Consider the following 17918-nt stretch of genomic DNA (forward strand, 5'->3'; position numbering starts at 1 on the left):
GAATTTAAATAGGTAAATAAGTAAACCATGGTGGGTATCTGCTGACAAGAAGTCTAAACAGAGCAAATGGTCTGTAACAATGAAGCGTCTCGTGTGGTGCACTGAGTGACCAAAGGATAAAGTGGACTGAGTTGAGCTCAGAGAGATTGCAATGGGCCAGGTCCTGTAAGGACACTGAGTTCACATAGAGAAATGAGGAGACCTTGGATGCTTAAGTGCGAAGAAGCATGACCCAACTTAAACTTGGTTTAAATGCTCTGGTTTCTATAGAACATGTAGACTCAGTTGCATGGTTTTCTCATTCCACTGTTATTCTTATTTCTCTTCTGCCATGGCTGCATCTAGAACCTAGACCACTCTTCCCTTAAAGCTTAGAAAGGGGAGGGTTCATGGTGTGGACTGTTAACCCTTGAAGAGAGAACAGAATACCTCCCATCCTACATAATGTATGAAGTAAATGTAGTATTGCTAAAACAGTACAGCAGAATAAACACTTCAAGTGAAATGATAAAAATTAACCAGGAGAGAAGACAGAAAAGTTAAAATCAAGTCTTAGGTAATAATATTTATTATAAGTCATGTTCATCCTCCCTCTGTGTTGCATCCCTGGAATTCAGATTTGAAAAGGACTGAAAAAAAAATTTTTTGTGCTCTTCAGTCTGTTTACCCTCTCCATAGAAAGGGAACACTCATATCTAGTGATCATTTTCTAGAACTAAACTATCTATCCACTGTGTTACCAGTGAGAGATAATTAGTCTTCAAAGGCAGATTATGCAATGCAGTGATTAACGATAGGTTATTTCTTTAATTGATGTTTAATTTAAATGTAATAAAATATGGATTTAGTTTTGATTGCAGCTACCACCACAATATGTAGAACTATTTTTTTATACTACCACAGAAAGGTTTTTTTGGTCCCATTTGTACTATAAATGTAGATTAATTTTATTTTTCAAAAATGAAATTGATTCATCTAAATCAAATCACACAAAATGTACACTTTTGTGCTTGACTTATGCCACTTGCCATACTGATTTTGAGATTAATTGTTATAGATAGCAGTTGTTCATTCCTTTTGTTGTTGCTGTTGTTTAGTGACTAAGTCATGTCTGACTATTTTGTGACTCCATGGACTGTAGCCCACTAGGCTCCTTTGTCCATGGGATTTCCCAGGAAGGAACACTGGAGTAGGTTGTCATTTCCTTCTCTAGGGGATCTTCCTGATCCAGGAATTGAACCCCAGTCTCCTATATTGGCAGGCAGCTTCTCTACCACTGTGCCACCAGGGAAGTCTTCATTCTTTTTACCTTCATTTTATTAGTGAATGGATTCCACTATAGGATATATGCCTTTGTGTTTATTTATTCTCCTGATGACAAATATTTGTATTGAGCCCATTTTTACTATTATGGATAAACCAGCAGCGAATATGTATAACATATGTTACAAACATAAGTTTACATTTCTCTGTTTAAATCCCAGTAGTGGAATCATTGGATCATAGAGTAAGTGTATTTAATTTTATAAGAAACTGCCAAAGAATTCTCCAAGGTAGTATGACATTTTCTACTCCAACTTTATAATAATATAAGTCTATTTATAGACTATATTATAAATATAATAAATGAGTCTATTATAAATGAGTCTATTTGTCTCATTTATTAATAGTTTTTCTACTTTTTCTTTGTTTTGAAGTTTGTATTAAACGTGTCAACATTTAGGACTGTACTCTCGATTTTCTACTTAACTGTTTTTAAATTATCACTCTGTATATGTCATAATACTCCTTAGTGTTTGAATAGAATAAATTCCCCCATCTCTTACTTCAAATTTTATTATGATTTTATGTGAAAAGTGAATCACTTACATACAGCACATATTTGGATATTGCATTTAATTAATTTATAAAATCTCTCCCCTTTAATTTTAGTAAATAGTCCATTTATATTTAATATAATTATATATTTGTTTTTTTCTCTTAACACATCCTCTTGCTAGTTTTTCTGTCATTATTTTTTTATTTTATTTTTTTGATTCTTCTTTCCTGTATTCTTTCACATTATTTATTTCTAGCTATTAATATTTAATTTTGCCTACTTTATTAACATTTTGACAAATCTCTTTGCATATTGTTATTGGTGCTTCTTTACTGATTACAGCATGTATTCCAAATTTATTGTCTATCTTGAGTTAATATTATACAACTTGACATATTATAGAGGAAACTTCAAACAGTATAATTTACTTTACATCCTCTTTCCATCTTCGATGGCATTTTCACACACTTTACTTCTATATATGTTATAAATCTGAAAGTATATTCTCTAAATTTTTTATTTAAAGAGTCAGTTGTCACTTAAAGACCTTAAGGAAAGAGAAAAAAAATATATTTAACCATGTATTTATCATTTTCACTTGTCTTATCCCTTTGTAGGTTCATATTCCCTTTCAATCTTACTTCTATTCAGCTTAACAAACTTGCTTTAGCGTATCAGGTATAGTTCACAGCAGCTGGTGATGGATTATCTAAAGTTTTATTATTATGAAATATTATTTTTTAAAATATTTTTACTTGATATAGAATTCTAGTTTGACTACTGGATACCTCTGTACATCAATTCTTTTAAATAAGTTATTCTATTGTTATTTAGCTTTTGTTGTTTCATTTGCGAATTCAGGCAGGCATCATTCTAATTGTTTCTCCCTTGTGAGCTATGGGTACTTGTTTTCCTGCTGGCTCATTTTAAAATATTTTCTTTACCTCTATTTTCCAGTTCATTTAATAAGCTACAGGTGTGGCTTAATGACTATTGAATAAAGACATAAATATTTCTGCTGTGTAACAATTCTTTTTGATATAAATGATTTTTCTCTTGCTTTTTCCCTAACTCCAAAAATACCTCAGAAATACTCTGATTGATATAAAGTTTAAACATTTCTAAACATTTCTCTAATATTTATTAACTAGCTCAGTGACAATGGATTTCCTTGTGAACAATTCAACATGTATTTACCCAAATGTAACAGAGCTTATTTCTAGTCTTCCCTTTCTCCATGTTTTTCTTGACATTTTTTAGCCATTTTTTAGCCTGTTTTATTTTCATTATTGTCTATTTTTTGGTAAAATCTATTCCAAAAATTATACTTTTCTCTTCCTCTAACTTTTCAAGCTTAAGTTTTAATTCAACTTCTTTTTTTTTTTTTTTTGGTGTTCCTTTTTCAGTTCAGTTCAGTCACTCAGTTGTGTCTGACTCTTTGTGACTCCATGGACTGTAGCACACCAGGCTTCCCTGTCTATCACCAACTCTAGGAGCTTGCTTAAATTCATTCCCATCGAGTTGGTGATGCCATCCAACCATCTCGTCCTCTGTCCCCTTCTCCTCCTGCCTCCTGTCTTTCCCATCATCAGGGTCTTTTCCAAGAATGGAATTCTTCTCATCAGGTGGCCAAAGTATTGGAGTTTCAGCTTCAACATCAGTCCTTCCAACAAATATTCAGGACTGATTTCCTTTAGGATTGAGTGGTTTGATCTCCTGCAGTCCTTGTAGTAAATCGTAATGCCAAACAGGAACTTTGACTTATAATTGTGGAAGTATGGTTTGACAGAAACAGCTTTATGATATTTCATCATAAGTGTGGGGATTTAAAAGATCTCTACTAAAATGTTTCACCTATAAAATTATTCTAAAATAAGCTGAATATAGACATCTATTATGTAAATATATTGAAAATTCAGAAAGTTGGAGTAGTCTTTGAGTTAAAGGAAAAAGGCATGTTGATATAATGTTACACTTTTCAATTAGTGATACACATATCGATGTTCGTGTGAAAAATAACTATTATTTCATTCAAACTTGAGTAGTAGAATGCTCCAAATTCAGGTCACAAATTACAGTGAAAACTCACTGCTAGGAAGACTGGGCTGATAGATCATTGATCTGTTCAATGGTTAACAGAAAATTAATACTACATCAGCTCTGCTATTGTACATTTATCTAATTTTGGAGTCCAATCCAATAAAAATTTCTTAATTGATATAACTTTCTTATATATGTGGCATAAATCTTAGTGTGACTAATTCTAACTATTACTTTATCACTTGCTGGGTGGGTATCACTGCCACATTGTGAAGTCTCCCTCTTAATGGTTTCATTTCCTTTACCTATATTAAGACTGATCAATCCTATCCACTCTATTTGGAACTGCTGCTGTTGCCGCTAAGTCACTTCAGTCATGGCCAACTCTGTGTGACCCCATAGATGGCAGCCCACCAGGCTCCTCAGTCCCTGGGATTCTCCAGGCAAGAGTACTGGAGTGGGGTGCCATTGCCTTCTCCCTATTTGCAAGCACAATGTCTTAATATACAAGTACAAAGGTAAGGTGGTATTTGATTGATTACACCGTCATCTGCTAATCACCTGTTATGCATCACTAAGCTTCCAATTATTTGGTTCTATTCAGTTGTGATGAGATATATAAAATATTGTTTTAGTAGTCTCACCTTCTTCATAGGATTTCTACTATTTGAATAAGTATGAAATGAAATATTTTGATAATATTTAAGCACTGACTCCTGTATATTTTCAATGACAAAATAGTGGGGTTTTAAAAGAGCAGACCCCATACTCCCAATTACGTGTACTGTGTATATGTGTGTGTGTGTGGTGGGGGGATTAGTTTTACAGAATTTTTTGAAATGGAGGTTATGAATTTGCTTCTGACCTATAAAGTAATGTTTAAAAAACCTTCTCCATAAATAGGCTAATTTAGGGTATATAATTTATGTATGTGTAATTGCATATTGCATTAGTACCTCTTGTCTTCTCATTTACCTTTTCTCCAGACTTATTTCTTTCACTTCCTTGAACAACTATTTCACATTTGAGAAGCAGGATAAAATTGAAGTCAATTCGTTGTGGAGTCTGGAGTCAGGCAGCAAGGAATCATGTTCCAGCTCTGCCACTTGATAGTTCTGTAACCTTAGGTAAATCACATAGCCTCCCTTTTCATATAAAATAAGATTGATGTTAGTACCATTCCTCGTAGGGTTGAGTTAATATTTCAATGTAAAATCGCATTGAGCATTAGCCATTATTATATTATTTCATTGTTATTAACCAGTAAAAATCATGTGTAGTGTACTCCAGTTGAGTTACTTTTTGACTATCTCTTTCTCCTTACTTTGATAATAATCTTGAATTTCCTTTGGAGCCACCTCTCCATTGTACATGGCTCTCAGAGCATCATCAGTTGAAATCCCTTTTCTCCTCTAGGCAAAGGTGAATGAGTGAGCATCTTAGGCAAATCAGAACTTTTCTCTCAAGAGATTGAATCTTGGGCAGTAACACCAGGGCAGATTTTGAAAGAATAGGTTGAAGCTAATATATACCATGAATGGTATTCTTAGGAGAATGTACCTTAGTCCTTGCCACTCAGATTTTCATAGTTTTCCTATTATGGCATTTCCCTTTTAAGGGACTATTTGTTCAGATTCTCCATTGGTTTCTCTAAATATCATATCCTTCCAATATATTCCTCTGTATTTTTCTTTAGCCCAAATTATTTTCTCTTCTTGTAATCAAAGGACCCTAACTGAGCCAATACTGTTCATGGTATTCCATATTTTGTACCTATAATTATTTCTTTATTTATACTCTGCCCTTTATTCAAGCTCTAATTTATCCTCTTTCCTGTTCAAGAAATTCCTGACAACTACAAGACTCCATGATCTCTTCTATTCTGAAGATGATTACTTAAAAAAAAATCTGTATACTTATTCAAGTATTATATATTTCCCTTTATTAGCTTTCTTTGAATATATTTATCAATTATAAAAATTGCAGCATGACCAAAAACTGAATGTTAGTGTAACTAAATTTTTTAGCTCTAGATTTGGTAGATTGGAAAATTTGTCTGGGCTTCTTTGAGATGTTGGTGATGTCCTGGACTCGGTCATGCCTTTGCATCCAGATGTCAGTTTAGCTGGAGGATGATTTTGATGGTGGTATTGAGGATATAGAGCTGCAGTGGCTCATTCCTTCCAGGTTTTAACATCAGTGTCCAGCAGGGTAGCACAGCCTTGTTTACACAGTAAAGGGTCCCAAAATCAGCAAGAGAGGACTAGCTCAAGTGCTTTCCAAGTCTCTACTTGGAAATCTCATTGACTGAACAAGTCATACGACCAAATCCAGAGGTGGTCTGTAATGGCAACTAGACTCCATGCCTTGATAAAGGAAACTATAACATACTATGGAGATTGTTACAATGTACTACATACATAGACATGTAGAGATGAAATTTATCAGGAGTACCCAAAGATGCATTTCTTTATATAAGGGGTGCTGAAGAGATGACCAACCAGCTTTTGTGAAATACTTCCATTGATTACAAATTCACTTCTTCAAGAAGAAGCTTTTCACATTTAGACCAAATCTTTTTTGAAGTTCTAATTTTCTTAATTTAAAAAAAACGCAATTCTTACATGTGAGTTGTAGTTTCTGGATGGATAGAGTAAGCTTGCTCCTTTTTCTCATGGAAAAAAAGTTCAGATATTTGTAAAGAGCTATCATGTATGTACTGAATTTTTTCTTCCCTAATCTACTTTTTATTCTATTAATTTTTCCATGTAGGAGAGAGTTTCCTGTCAGCACTGTCACAATCTCTGGATACATTCCAATTAACTTATCTTTCCAATTAACTTATAAAATGATGGGGGAAATAGGTTACAGTAGATCTACTACTTAACATTCAGGGACTATTTTAACTTTGTAGTTTTGAAGAAATCATTGTGTAAGCTTTTGAAGTGAGTTAAGTAGAAGGAAGCATTGTAAAAAATGAGATGTCTAGCAGTGTCTTTCCAGGAACCCACTTTTAATAATCCAAATTTCAATCTTTCTTGTGCTGTGAATGGGGATCTATGAGTATATGACATCTTGTTCTTTTGATCAAATGAACTCAGTGGGTTGGCTTCAATGAAAAAAGAAAGTTTCCTATAAAAATAATTTATGAATTATATAATTTAAGAATAGATAATTTATCTCCCCAAAGGATGTACCATAACCTTCTTCAAAGTTCATTAAAAATATTGTGTATTCTAAAAATCAATTTAGGTGAATTTCAAGACTATGTCATGCATTTATTATATGAAATGATGTATTCCAGTAATCATTAACGTGATTCAAGATTGGAATCTCAGTATGATGGATTCATTAATCAACTATTTAAGAAGCCAAATTCTGAATTCAACAATATCATTGAATATACTATATTGTGAAAGGGCTACATAAGGATGACTGTGGGGAGAGGGTATGAGTCAGGAGAACTTAAAGTCTGAGTCTAGGTTGGGGTCATTGTTGAGATTTAGATGTGCTTGAATATGACTAAAGATACGGTGAACTGGTGATGTGACTTGGATTCCTTTATCTAGCAGGTAATAGAAGAGATACATGATACAGACTTTTCAAAGGGTGAAACAAATTTTATTGATCAGAAAGGAAACTTAAAATTTACAGCATTTTAAATTTCTTTTTGCTTGATTAGAAGTATTACTAAGTCTAGTTCTTGTGATTAAATATAATGAATTATTATTTTTATTTAAGTGAGATTATCCCAGTCTCATGAAAAATTGTATTATCTTACACTAGAACTTAAATTAACAGATTTTCAAATTAGGATTTCCTGTCATGGAAGATATGCACAGTTTGGCCTTGAGCAGTTTGGGTTTTATATTAACACAACTAATACAAAGACTCAGATATTCATATATAGGCATCTATGGATTTGAGCTGTTGAAGACCTGAAGAAGGACTTTTCCTAACAAATATAAGATTTTAAATATTGAAGGAAAAATGTATTGTCATAAAGAGGTAAAAGATATAGTATACCCCAGGTTCTTAAAATCTTTGACTAAAACACAGCCAGAGCCTCCTACTTTTCTATTTGCAATCATATCAATCATATTTCCTTCAAGCCCATGCCACATGATCAACAGTGGGAGGTATCAAAAAATAATTTGACCTCACCATTCACTCCACAGACAGTATTTTCACATGATAAATATGGTGTTTCCCTACAACACACACCTATTCAACAATAGAAACTCTGTTTTGTTTTTTTTAAACAGTTTTATAAACTGAAATTTTGTACATATTTTGCTAGATCACAATTCTGAATAGCAACTTGAAATATATATTTTTACATAGCAAATTAAATGTGACTTGATTTTCTTCTCCCCCCATCCATAGCCTATATTTATTTCTCCTGCTTAATTGGCTTGCCATGCTGTTGTTAGTTTCTGTGCCTTTGTTCATTATATTGCCATCTTCTAGACATGTTCTTTATGCCCTTCCTCATCCAGCTAACTCTTAACTATACTTTAAGATTTAGATTATGAGACATCTACAGGGAACATTTGCTTATTCCCAAGGAGTATCAGGTGTACTACATCATTATTTTCAAAGCATATTTCTGTGGCAAAACTTCCATAAAATATTTTGTTTCCTTAACAGAAAATTCTCTGAAATGTACTAGAGTCCCAGGGCAAATATGAGTGAGACATCTTCTAATAAGTGAGCCTGTTGTTTCTTCAGATTCTAGGAAGGGTCCAGAGCCCAGAGAAAGTTATGTTCTGACTTCTTGACCTGTTTGGCTCACTATCTTAATAGTGAGAATAAAATTTTATTCTTATCCATATTTTTCACTCCTAACACAGTTTTGGTATTTGCACAGTACAAGCATAATGCATGAGAAATAAACTTATTGCATGATATAATTCAGAGAGTTTGTGATTATTCACGCTTTTCCTCTTAGCCTAGCTTTGCCAAGGAGTATTTTCTTAGTATGAATCACACTCATTTCTCCAAAGGCAGAATTTCAGTTTGGACCATGGAGATACCAGTAGATGATTAGAACTATATTCTTAACAGTTAAGTCTCTACTGTTGAGAATAAACATTAACCAGTTGCTTCCTAAGTGGAATGGTCTCAGGGACAGATTCTACCCAGGCTCCTGTGAGACTTTGGGTCCCAGAAGAACCCATAAATTCAATGTAATTCCTCCTCCCTAACAATCAAAATATAAGTAGCATTTATTTGGTGAAAAGTGACTACATATTTTAAAATATAAAAAATAAGTATGCTGGTACAAGCAAAATAGAGCTTCCCTGAAAAGAAAGAAAAAAGAAGGAAAATAAAGAGGATTAGCCCTGCCAGATATTAAAGGAGTATTATACTGTTGTAAAACTAATGGATATATCCTTGAGATAAGGCACCAAACCTCTTTGGAAAACGCCAAACATAGATGGGAATAGAGGTCCTGACAAAAAGAATAACATATACTTCTGCTAAAGAATTCCTCCTTACCCAGTACCCATAATTCAACCTGGTCCTTTCGCAATGTATTTTCAGGAACTGATGTGAAAGAACATTCAATTTAACCTAATTTATCACTGGCAGAAGATCAAAGCGATAGCTTATGGAAGGTTTAATCTGCTTTTCTTCTACTCAAGGAAATTACAAAAAAGAAAAAAAAAACTTTTCTCACTCTCTGTTAAGAACAAGGGCTATTATCTTTTTAAGGAAATCAACAATTTTATTCACTTTGAAGTGGTTAATACACTGTTTCACCCATTGTTGGCATTCAAATATCTGTTATAAACACCACAATATCTGCAACCAAAAGATGCAAAGGGTTACTGAAAGGTTGTTGTTGAATTACAACGCCAGGATTCTTGGCCCCCGGAGGAGAAGAATTCAATCCGGGGCCAAAGACGAGGCTTGATTGCTCAGAGCTTTTGTGTAATAAAGTTTTATTAAAGTATAAAGGAGATAGAGAAAGCTTCTGACATAGGCATCAGAAGGGGGCAGAAAGAGTACCGCCCTGCTAGTCTTTAGCTGGATGTTATATAGTTATCAGCAGTCTGTTAATGAAAGAAAGGAATGTCTCAAAACTTAGAATGGCACCAGGCCATTGTTGATTTCCTTAAAAAGTTAATAGCCCTTGTTCTTAACAGAGAGTGAGAAAAGATTTTTTTTTTCTTTTTTGTAATTTCCTTGAGTAGAAGAAAAGCAGATTAAACCTTCCATAAGCTATCGCTTCGATCTTCTGCCAGTGATAAATTAGGTTAAATTGAATGTTCTTTCACATCAGTTCCTGAAAATACATTGCGAAAGGACCAGGTTGAATTATGGGTAATAGGTAAGGAGGAATTCTTTAGCAGAAGTATATGTTATTCTTTTTGTCACGACCTCTATTCCCATCTGTTTGGTGTTTTCCGAAGAGGTTTGGTGCCTTATCTCAAGGATATATCCATTAGTATGGGATAATCTTGGCTCCAAATGGTTCATTTTGGGCCAAAAAAGGATTAACTTGAATCTTGAAGAAGGGCAGAGCACCATTCAAATAGTGTTATTTACATAGATTAGAGGAACAGTATCGGAGTATAACATACTGGTTTATCAAGTAGGTTCTGAGCCAAAAGGGGGAACAGACTGGAAGACAGAGTTTGGGGTAAATGCATAGTACATTAGCATAGCCTAAGACAAACATTTCCATAAGAAAAAGGCATTTGTTAACTTCAGGTGAAACCAGGTGTCATGGCAACACAGAATTTTAAGAGAAACCACCTTTTAAATTTGTATAGAGATGGAAAAAAAATCGCTACTTTGTTTCCTCCTGCCGCTTAAGAGAGATAAAAATATCTGACACTTGCAGGCTATTTCCTCCATTTGGAGACCCCTGGCCTTCCTGCCTGTTACCCTCTCATTACTATTTTTAAAAAGATATTTGAGTTATTTAAATTCTTTCCAACCCAAAAGAATGGAAAAAAAGAAAAGAAAAGAAATTCTAGCCAGATGTTCCCTTTTTTTTTTTTTTTTTTTGACCACTCAGAGCATGTTATATCTCTCCGAGGAGAGAGTATGGTCTCATCATATGCGTAGCAAATCAGATGATTACACTTGGCAGAGAATGGAAGAGAAATAAAGCAACTGATTTCCCATTGTTCTTCTTTTTCTATCCTGGTTGCTACCCCCAATAGCCCAACTCAGTATCAGGCATGTGAATGGCACATAGACATATGAATGAATGAAAAAATCCACACAGCTAGTACGTGACAAAGGCTATTAAATTTTGAATACTTATATGCCTGGTATTATGCTATATTCTTCTAATCTATGTTTTTCCTACACAACCCTCTAAGCACTATTGTTATTGTCATTAAAGTTGAAGAATTTGGAGCTCTGACTTGAAGTCATGCTTTAGCGGGTAGGCTTTGCAATTTCTGAAGCTTTCTAATACTATGACTATGAAGCCCATTCTGGTTGATGTCATATAGTGCATTCAAGTCCATTTCTCTTTACACCCCTCTCTAGTGCCAAATTACTCTGCATAGACTCTGCAGATGCAGAAATCTTTGGGAGGGTCATATGCCCCTGCATTCATAGCTCTTTCAGGCTTTGATATTCTGATACTTTGGCAAATAGCACAAAAATCTTCTCTATAAGGAACTATCTTCTGTGGTTCTGCTTTGTGATGCCCTAATGCTTACTCCTTGGAAGGAAAGTTATGACCAACCTAGATAGTATATTCAAAAGCAGAGACATTACTTTGCCAACTAAGGTCTGTCTAGTCAAGGCTATGGTTTTTCCTGTGGTCATGTATGGATGTGAGAGTTGGACTGTGAAGAAGGCAGAGTGCCGAAAAATTGATGCTTTTGAACTGTGTTGTTGGAGAAAACTCTTGAGAGTCCCTTGGACTGCAAGGAGATCCAATCAGTCCATTCTGAAGATCAGCCCTGGGATTTCTTTGAAAGGAATGATGCTAAAGCTGAAACTCCAGTACTTTGGCCACCTCATACAAAGAGTTGACTCATTGGAAAAGATGCTGATGCTGGGAGGGATTGGGGGCAGGAGGAGAAGGGGACGACAGAGGATGAGATGGCTGAATGGCATCACTGACTCGATGGACGCGAGTCTGAGTGAACTCTGGGAGTTAGTGATGGACAGGGAGGCCTGGCGTGCTTCAGTTCATGGGGTCATAAAAAGTCGGACATGACTGAGTGACTGAATTGAACTGAACTGAACTTGACTCTTTAAAAGTAATGACTATAGATTTACCAAAGATCACCAGCAGCTTGAAAGGTGGTATCTGACTCTTGGTTCTTTGGGTTTTACATATGTGTGCAGGTGAGCTAAATGGCTTCAGTAGTGTCCAACTCTTTGTGACACTATGGACTGTAGCCCACCAGGCTCCTCTGTCCAAGGGATTCTCCAGACAACAATATTGGAGTGGGGTGCCATTCTCTTCACCAGGGGATCTTCCTGACCCAGGATTGAACCTGTGTCTCCTGCATTTCTGGAGGATTCCTTACTACTAAGCCATCAGAGAAGCCTGGGTTTTATGCATATCCTGAAGATAATCCACATCTTATGGCCTCACATGTGCTTGGCTGTGAGAAGAGGTGGTGAGAATAAGGTTAAAAAAGAATTGAAAACAAGAATGCATGATCCATTATCAAATAATTACCTACCTATACATGAACTTTTTCATATAATCTTCCTAACATGATAGAATTTATACCAGTACCTTATATTATTAGACAGGAAACTGAAATAGTAGGTGTATCTCACAATTGAAACTAAAGCCAGGATGTGCTGCAGAATTTCTGACTGCAGCATCTGGGCTCTTCCCTCTTATGTTACACTGTTCTTCTGCTGTTATCTCTGGAGGCTATGAACTATATCTAAAAATTAGAACCTCGTTGCTCTTTGATAATAAGGACTGAGACCTCATTGCTCAGTTCGACATTCAAATCATTGTAGCTTACTCTAATTGAGCGTTTATTATTTGTCAGATTTTTTTTGAAAACATTTTATACTCATAATAAGAGTTAAGGTACTGTTGTTGGGCTTTCCTGGTGGCTTGGTGATAAAGAATCCACGTATAATGCAGGAGACCTGGATTTGATCCCTGGGTTGGGAAGATGCCCTGGCATAGGAAATGGATACCCACTCCAGTATTCTTGCATGGAGAATTCCATGGACAGAGGAGAATGGTAGGTTACAGTCTACAGGGTCACAAAGGGTCAGACAAGACTGAATGACTAACATTACATTGTTGTTGTATTTCTACTTTTCAGTTTAGTAAACTTAACCAAAAAGATTTAGAAATCTAAATCAGTTAATCAGTTTAACTGATTGGTTTCAATTCAGTTCAGTTCAGTTGCTCAGTCATGCCTGATTCTTTGTGACCCCGTGGACTGCAGCATGCCAGGCCTCCCTGTTCGTCACCAAATCCTGGGGTTTACTCAAACTCATGTCCATTGAGCTGGTGATGCCATCCAACCATATCATCCTCTGTCATCCCCTTCTCCTCCTGCCTTCATCTTTCCCAGCATCAGGGTCTTTTCCAATGAGTCAGTTCTTTGCATCAGGTGGCCAAAGTATCGGAGTTTCAGCTTCAGCATCAGTTCTTCCAATGAACACTCAGGACTGATCTCCTTTAGGATGGACTGGTTGGATATCCTTGCAGTCCAAGGGACTCTCAAGAGTCTTCTCCAGCACCACAATTCAAAAGCATCAATTCTTCAGTGTTCATCTTTCTTTATAGTCCAACTCTCACATCCATACATAACTACTGGAAAAATCATAGTTTTAACTAGACAGATTTTTGTTGGCAAAGTAATGTCTTTGCTTTTAAATATGCTGTCTAGGTTGGTCATAAATTTTCTTCCTAGCAGCAAGTGTCTTTTAATTTCATGGCTGCAGTCACCATCTGCAGTGATTTTGAAGCCCCCCAAAATAAAGTCAGCTACTGTTTCCACTGTTTCCCCATCTATTTGCCATGAAGTGATGGGACCAGATGCCATGGTTTTAGTTTTCTGAATGCTGAATTTTAAGCCAACTTTTTCACTCTCTTCTTTCACTTTCATCAAGAGGCTCTTCAGTTCTTCTTCACTTTCTGCCATAAGGGTGGTGTCATCTGCATATCTGAGGTTATTGATATTTCTCCCGGCAATCTTGATTCCAGCTTGTGTTTCATCCAGCCTAGCATTTCTCATGATGTACTCTGCATAGAAGTTAAATAAGCACAGTAACAGTATACAGCCTTGATGTACTCCTCTCCCGATTTGGAACCAGTCTGTTGTTTCATGTCTAGTCCTAACTGTTGCTTCTTCACCTGCATACAGATTTCTCAAGAGACAGGTCAGGTGGTCTGGTATTCCCATTTCTTGAGGAATTTTCCATAGTTTGTTGTGATCTACACAAAGGCTTTTGCATCATCAATAAAGCAGAAATAGATGTTTTTCTGGAACTCTCTTGCTTTTTCGATGATCCAGCAGATGTTGGCAATTTGATCTCTGATTCCTCTGCCTTTTCTAAAATCAGCTTCAACATCTGGAAGTTCATAGTTCGTGTATTGTTGGAACCTGGCTTGGAGAATTTTGAGCATTGCTTTATGAATGTGTGAGATGAGTGCAATTGTGTGGTAGTCTGAGAATTCTTTGGCATTGCCTTTTAACTGATTGGTTTAACCAATCGGTTTAAAGCTCCAACAGTTAACTGGTTGGAGATCAGATTCAAACCTATACAATTTGACTGCAGTCTGTGTATGCTCTTGACTATGCTGTCACCCTTGCATATTCTGGTATCTAGAACTTAGGGGCTATTGTCTGCCCTGGCTTCCCTGATTTATGTTATCAGTCAAGCTGGTTAGGTTTACTGTTGCTGACATAAGCTTTCATGTCAGACTAATAGTGTTTTAGGTCCTGAAAAGACTGAAAAGTTGTATTATCAAAATACTAAATTGTACTAGTAGAGGAAGCAACATAATATTCCAAACAGCCTTGCATAAATTCAGCTCATTAAAGCATCCATGTTTAAAATAAGGTCCATCAGCCATTTGAAGCCAGTGCTGGTTTCGCATTTGGATGCTCCCTGTCTTGACACAGATTGTTTTGGCATGGTTATAGCACAAGTCCACTTGGAAACCGGGAAAATGGCTTATTTTTTACCATGTTACATAAAAGAACCCCACATAAAAACACAGACATGCTCATGCGCGTGTGCACGCACACACACACACACACACACACACACACAGAGAACACTCTTTTTTCCACTTCCTTTCTATCACTGCTCTCATTCCCTTGATTTGTTGTCTGTATTCACTGCCCTTCCATTTTCACCTCCTCCTGTTTTCTCTTGAGCATTTTTCAATTTCCAACAATCCTATGAAATTACTCTTATCACAGTTACCAATGATTTCTACTTTGCTAAATGTAATGATCAGTTGTCAGACCATGTAAGTTGATCTATAAATAGTTTAACTATCCATTCCATTTTTCTTTGGACAACCTTGGTTTGTGTCTATTATCTTGTTTTAATTATTTATAGCTTCCACTTAAACTCTCTGATGCATCTGAGCATTTAGATAATAAATTATATGATCACTATCAGCAATTTATGACCCAATCAATCCTCCACAAAACATTTTTTATATTTGTCTTGCAAGTCACCACAAGCCTCCCGTCTTCTCCTTGTCTCTTTGACTTCTGTTAATCTTTTCTGATTTTCCTTGTTAATCCTTTTAAATACTTTAAGACTCACTAACTGGGACTCTTCTCTTCCCTATGTATCTGTTTACCCTGGAGGTGGTGGCTTAGTCACTAAGTTGTGTCTGACTCTTGTGATCCCATAGACTGTGGCCTGCTAGGTTACTCCGTCCATGGGATTCTCCAGGCAAGAATACTGGAGTGGGTTGTTACCCTATATACTCTCACTTAATTTTGTGACTTTATGTTAAATACCAAATTTCTACCTTTAATCCAAACACTTCCTTATAATTCTAGAGCCTTATACCTAATGTTCTACTCTATGTTTTCAGTTAAAAGTTAGTAGACAGCTCACATATCAAGCAAATGCTTATCACCAGTTCACATTTCGTCCCTGTAAGCCTTCCTCTGCAAACATGTTCATTTAATGATGACCTCATCTTTTCAAGTTTTAAAGCCATGTAAATCTTGGGTCATCCTTTAGTGATCTCTTTTTTCCATGATACACATTGTTTAAACACCTTTGTCAAGACAATCAGATTATTTTCTCTGTTACCTGTTTAATGCCTGAGAAGCCTTACCTGGGCCATTGTTTCCTTTGTTAAATGAGCGTGTGAATTTTGATCCTAGCGGGCAGCTGCATAGCCAGAATGCCTCAACATGGCTGTCCCGTATTTAAAGTATTGAAATATACCCTCAATATTTGTTGTAGTCAATCCATAAACTCAGTCCTCCATTCTTCTACTTATAGTGCCCAGTGGCCATCTTTGCCTCTCTTTCATGGTCTTCTGACCTCACTGTAGTCCAGTGTCTGAAAGCCCACAAGACTTCACTCCAGAGATGTGGGCTGGCAACCCTTTTGAACTCCAGCCATTCTGAGTGTAAACTGTTTTGATTCTCTCTTACTGCTGCTTATCCTTCAGTGGGATCAGAAGAATGAAGTGCTCTGAGTGACTGTAAAGAAATCACCAATGCTGATTACTATGAGATAAACTTTAAGTTCTCTTTAACTCACTTTTGACCAAGTGCAACTGCCACTTGGTCATCTGAATGATTCATTTCTCTTGGCCATACACTGTGGTGTTTTTAAAAGTAACAATTATTTTGTGACTCAGTAACATCTTCTACATTACAGCTACAGATAGTTTCATTTATATTCACCTTCTTTCCACCTTTGTTGATGAACCCTCTTCAATCTGCCACTCTTCGATACAGAATAGCAATAATCATCTTTGATGCTAATGCAGTTTCTGTTTTTTTTTTTTGGCTGTTTCTTGGTAACAGAGATAATTAAGAAAAACATTTTTGAATTAAATAAGGTTCTATTTTTTGTGTCTAAAAGCAGGGGAAGAGAGGTCCAGGAACTAGGTCAATTTAGGTCTCCTTGTGAAGAGAAGAAGGGCATGATGAAGTAGAGCTCTGAATGAAAACTTTTGAAACAAATTCTCATTGACTTGTGCATTTGTCATAAATCTGTTAAAATTCATGTCCAGGGTATGTCTATTCATTTAGATATCGTTCATTTAGCAAAAACTCCTGAATATTATTCACTCTATTGGGAAGATCAGAAGTAAAGAATCCTGCAATGCAGAAGACACAGGTTTAATCCCTGGGTGAAGAAGATCCACTGGAAAAGGAAATGTCAACCCACTCCAGTATTCTTGCCTGGGGAATCCCATGGACTGAATAGCCTAGAGAGCTATAGTCAACGGTGTCACAAAGAGTTGGGCTCAATTTAGTGACTAAACAACAACTGGGAAGATCAAACACAGATATGGACTCATAATCTGTCAACTGCCTCAAAGTAACATCTGTAAACTAGTTGTTTAAAATTTGCAAAAAAATTTCAGAGAACATTCAAATGACATATTGGGAGAGACCTAGAAATTGGAACCTGAGGCATGCATTAGACACTTCTTTGTTATCCTGAAAAGTTCAACTCTGCTAGAAGTTTGCATCTTCCTCTACACAAAATCAGTGACCCTCAGTGTGTAGAATCAGCTGCCCTAGAAGTCAGTTTGATGAGCCTCTGTTGTCACCTATTAGTGCTTACCTCCTGAAATCTCAAGGCCTGCCCAAGATAGAATTACATTGGCTAGCTCTTCCAACCATACAGAGTCCTCTCCTTGAGGTAAACTTTTCTTACTCCTTTTACATTCCCAAAAATATAAGGTAGTTATCTAGGAGTATTGACTGCGTTTATTTCTAACATTGGAAATTCAGCCTCAGCTTATTTCATTGATCCAGGCTCATTTTTCCCTGCCTATTTGATATAAACAGGTTTACCTCTTTTATTCATAGACTATTATCACATTTTACCTGAATTCATTTACCCCAGTAAGTATCTACAAAAGAGAATGAAGACA

The sequence above is a fragment of the Ovis canadensis genome, chromosome 22 (assembly GCF_042477335.2).
Source record: "Ovis canadensis isolate MfBH-ARS-UI-01 breed Bighorn chromosome 22, ARS-UI_OviCan_v2, whole genome shotgun sequence".
Classification (NCBI taxonomy): domain Eukaryota; kingdom Metazoa; phylum Chordata; class Mammalia; order Artiodactyla; family Bovidae; genus Ovis; species Ovis canadensis.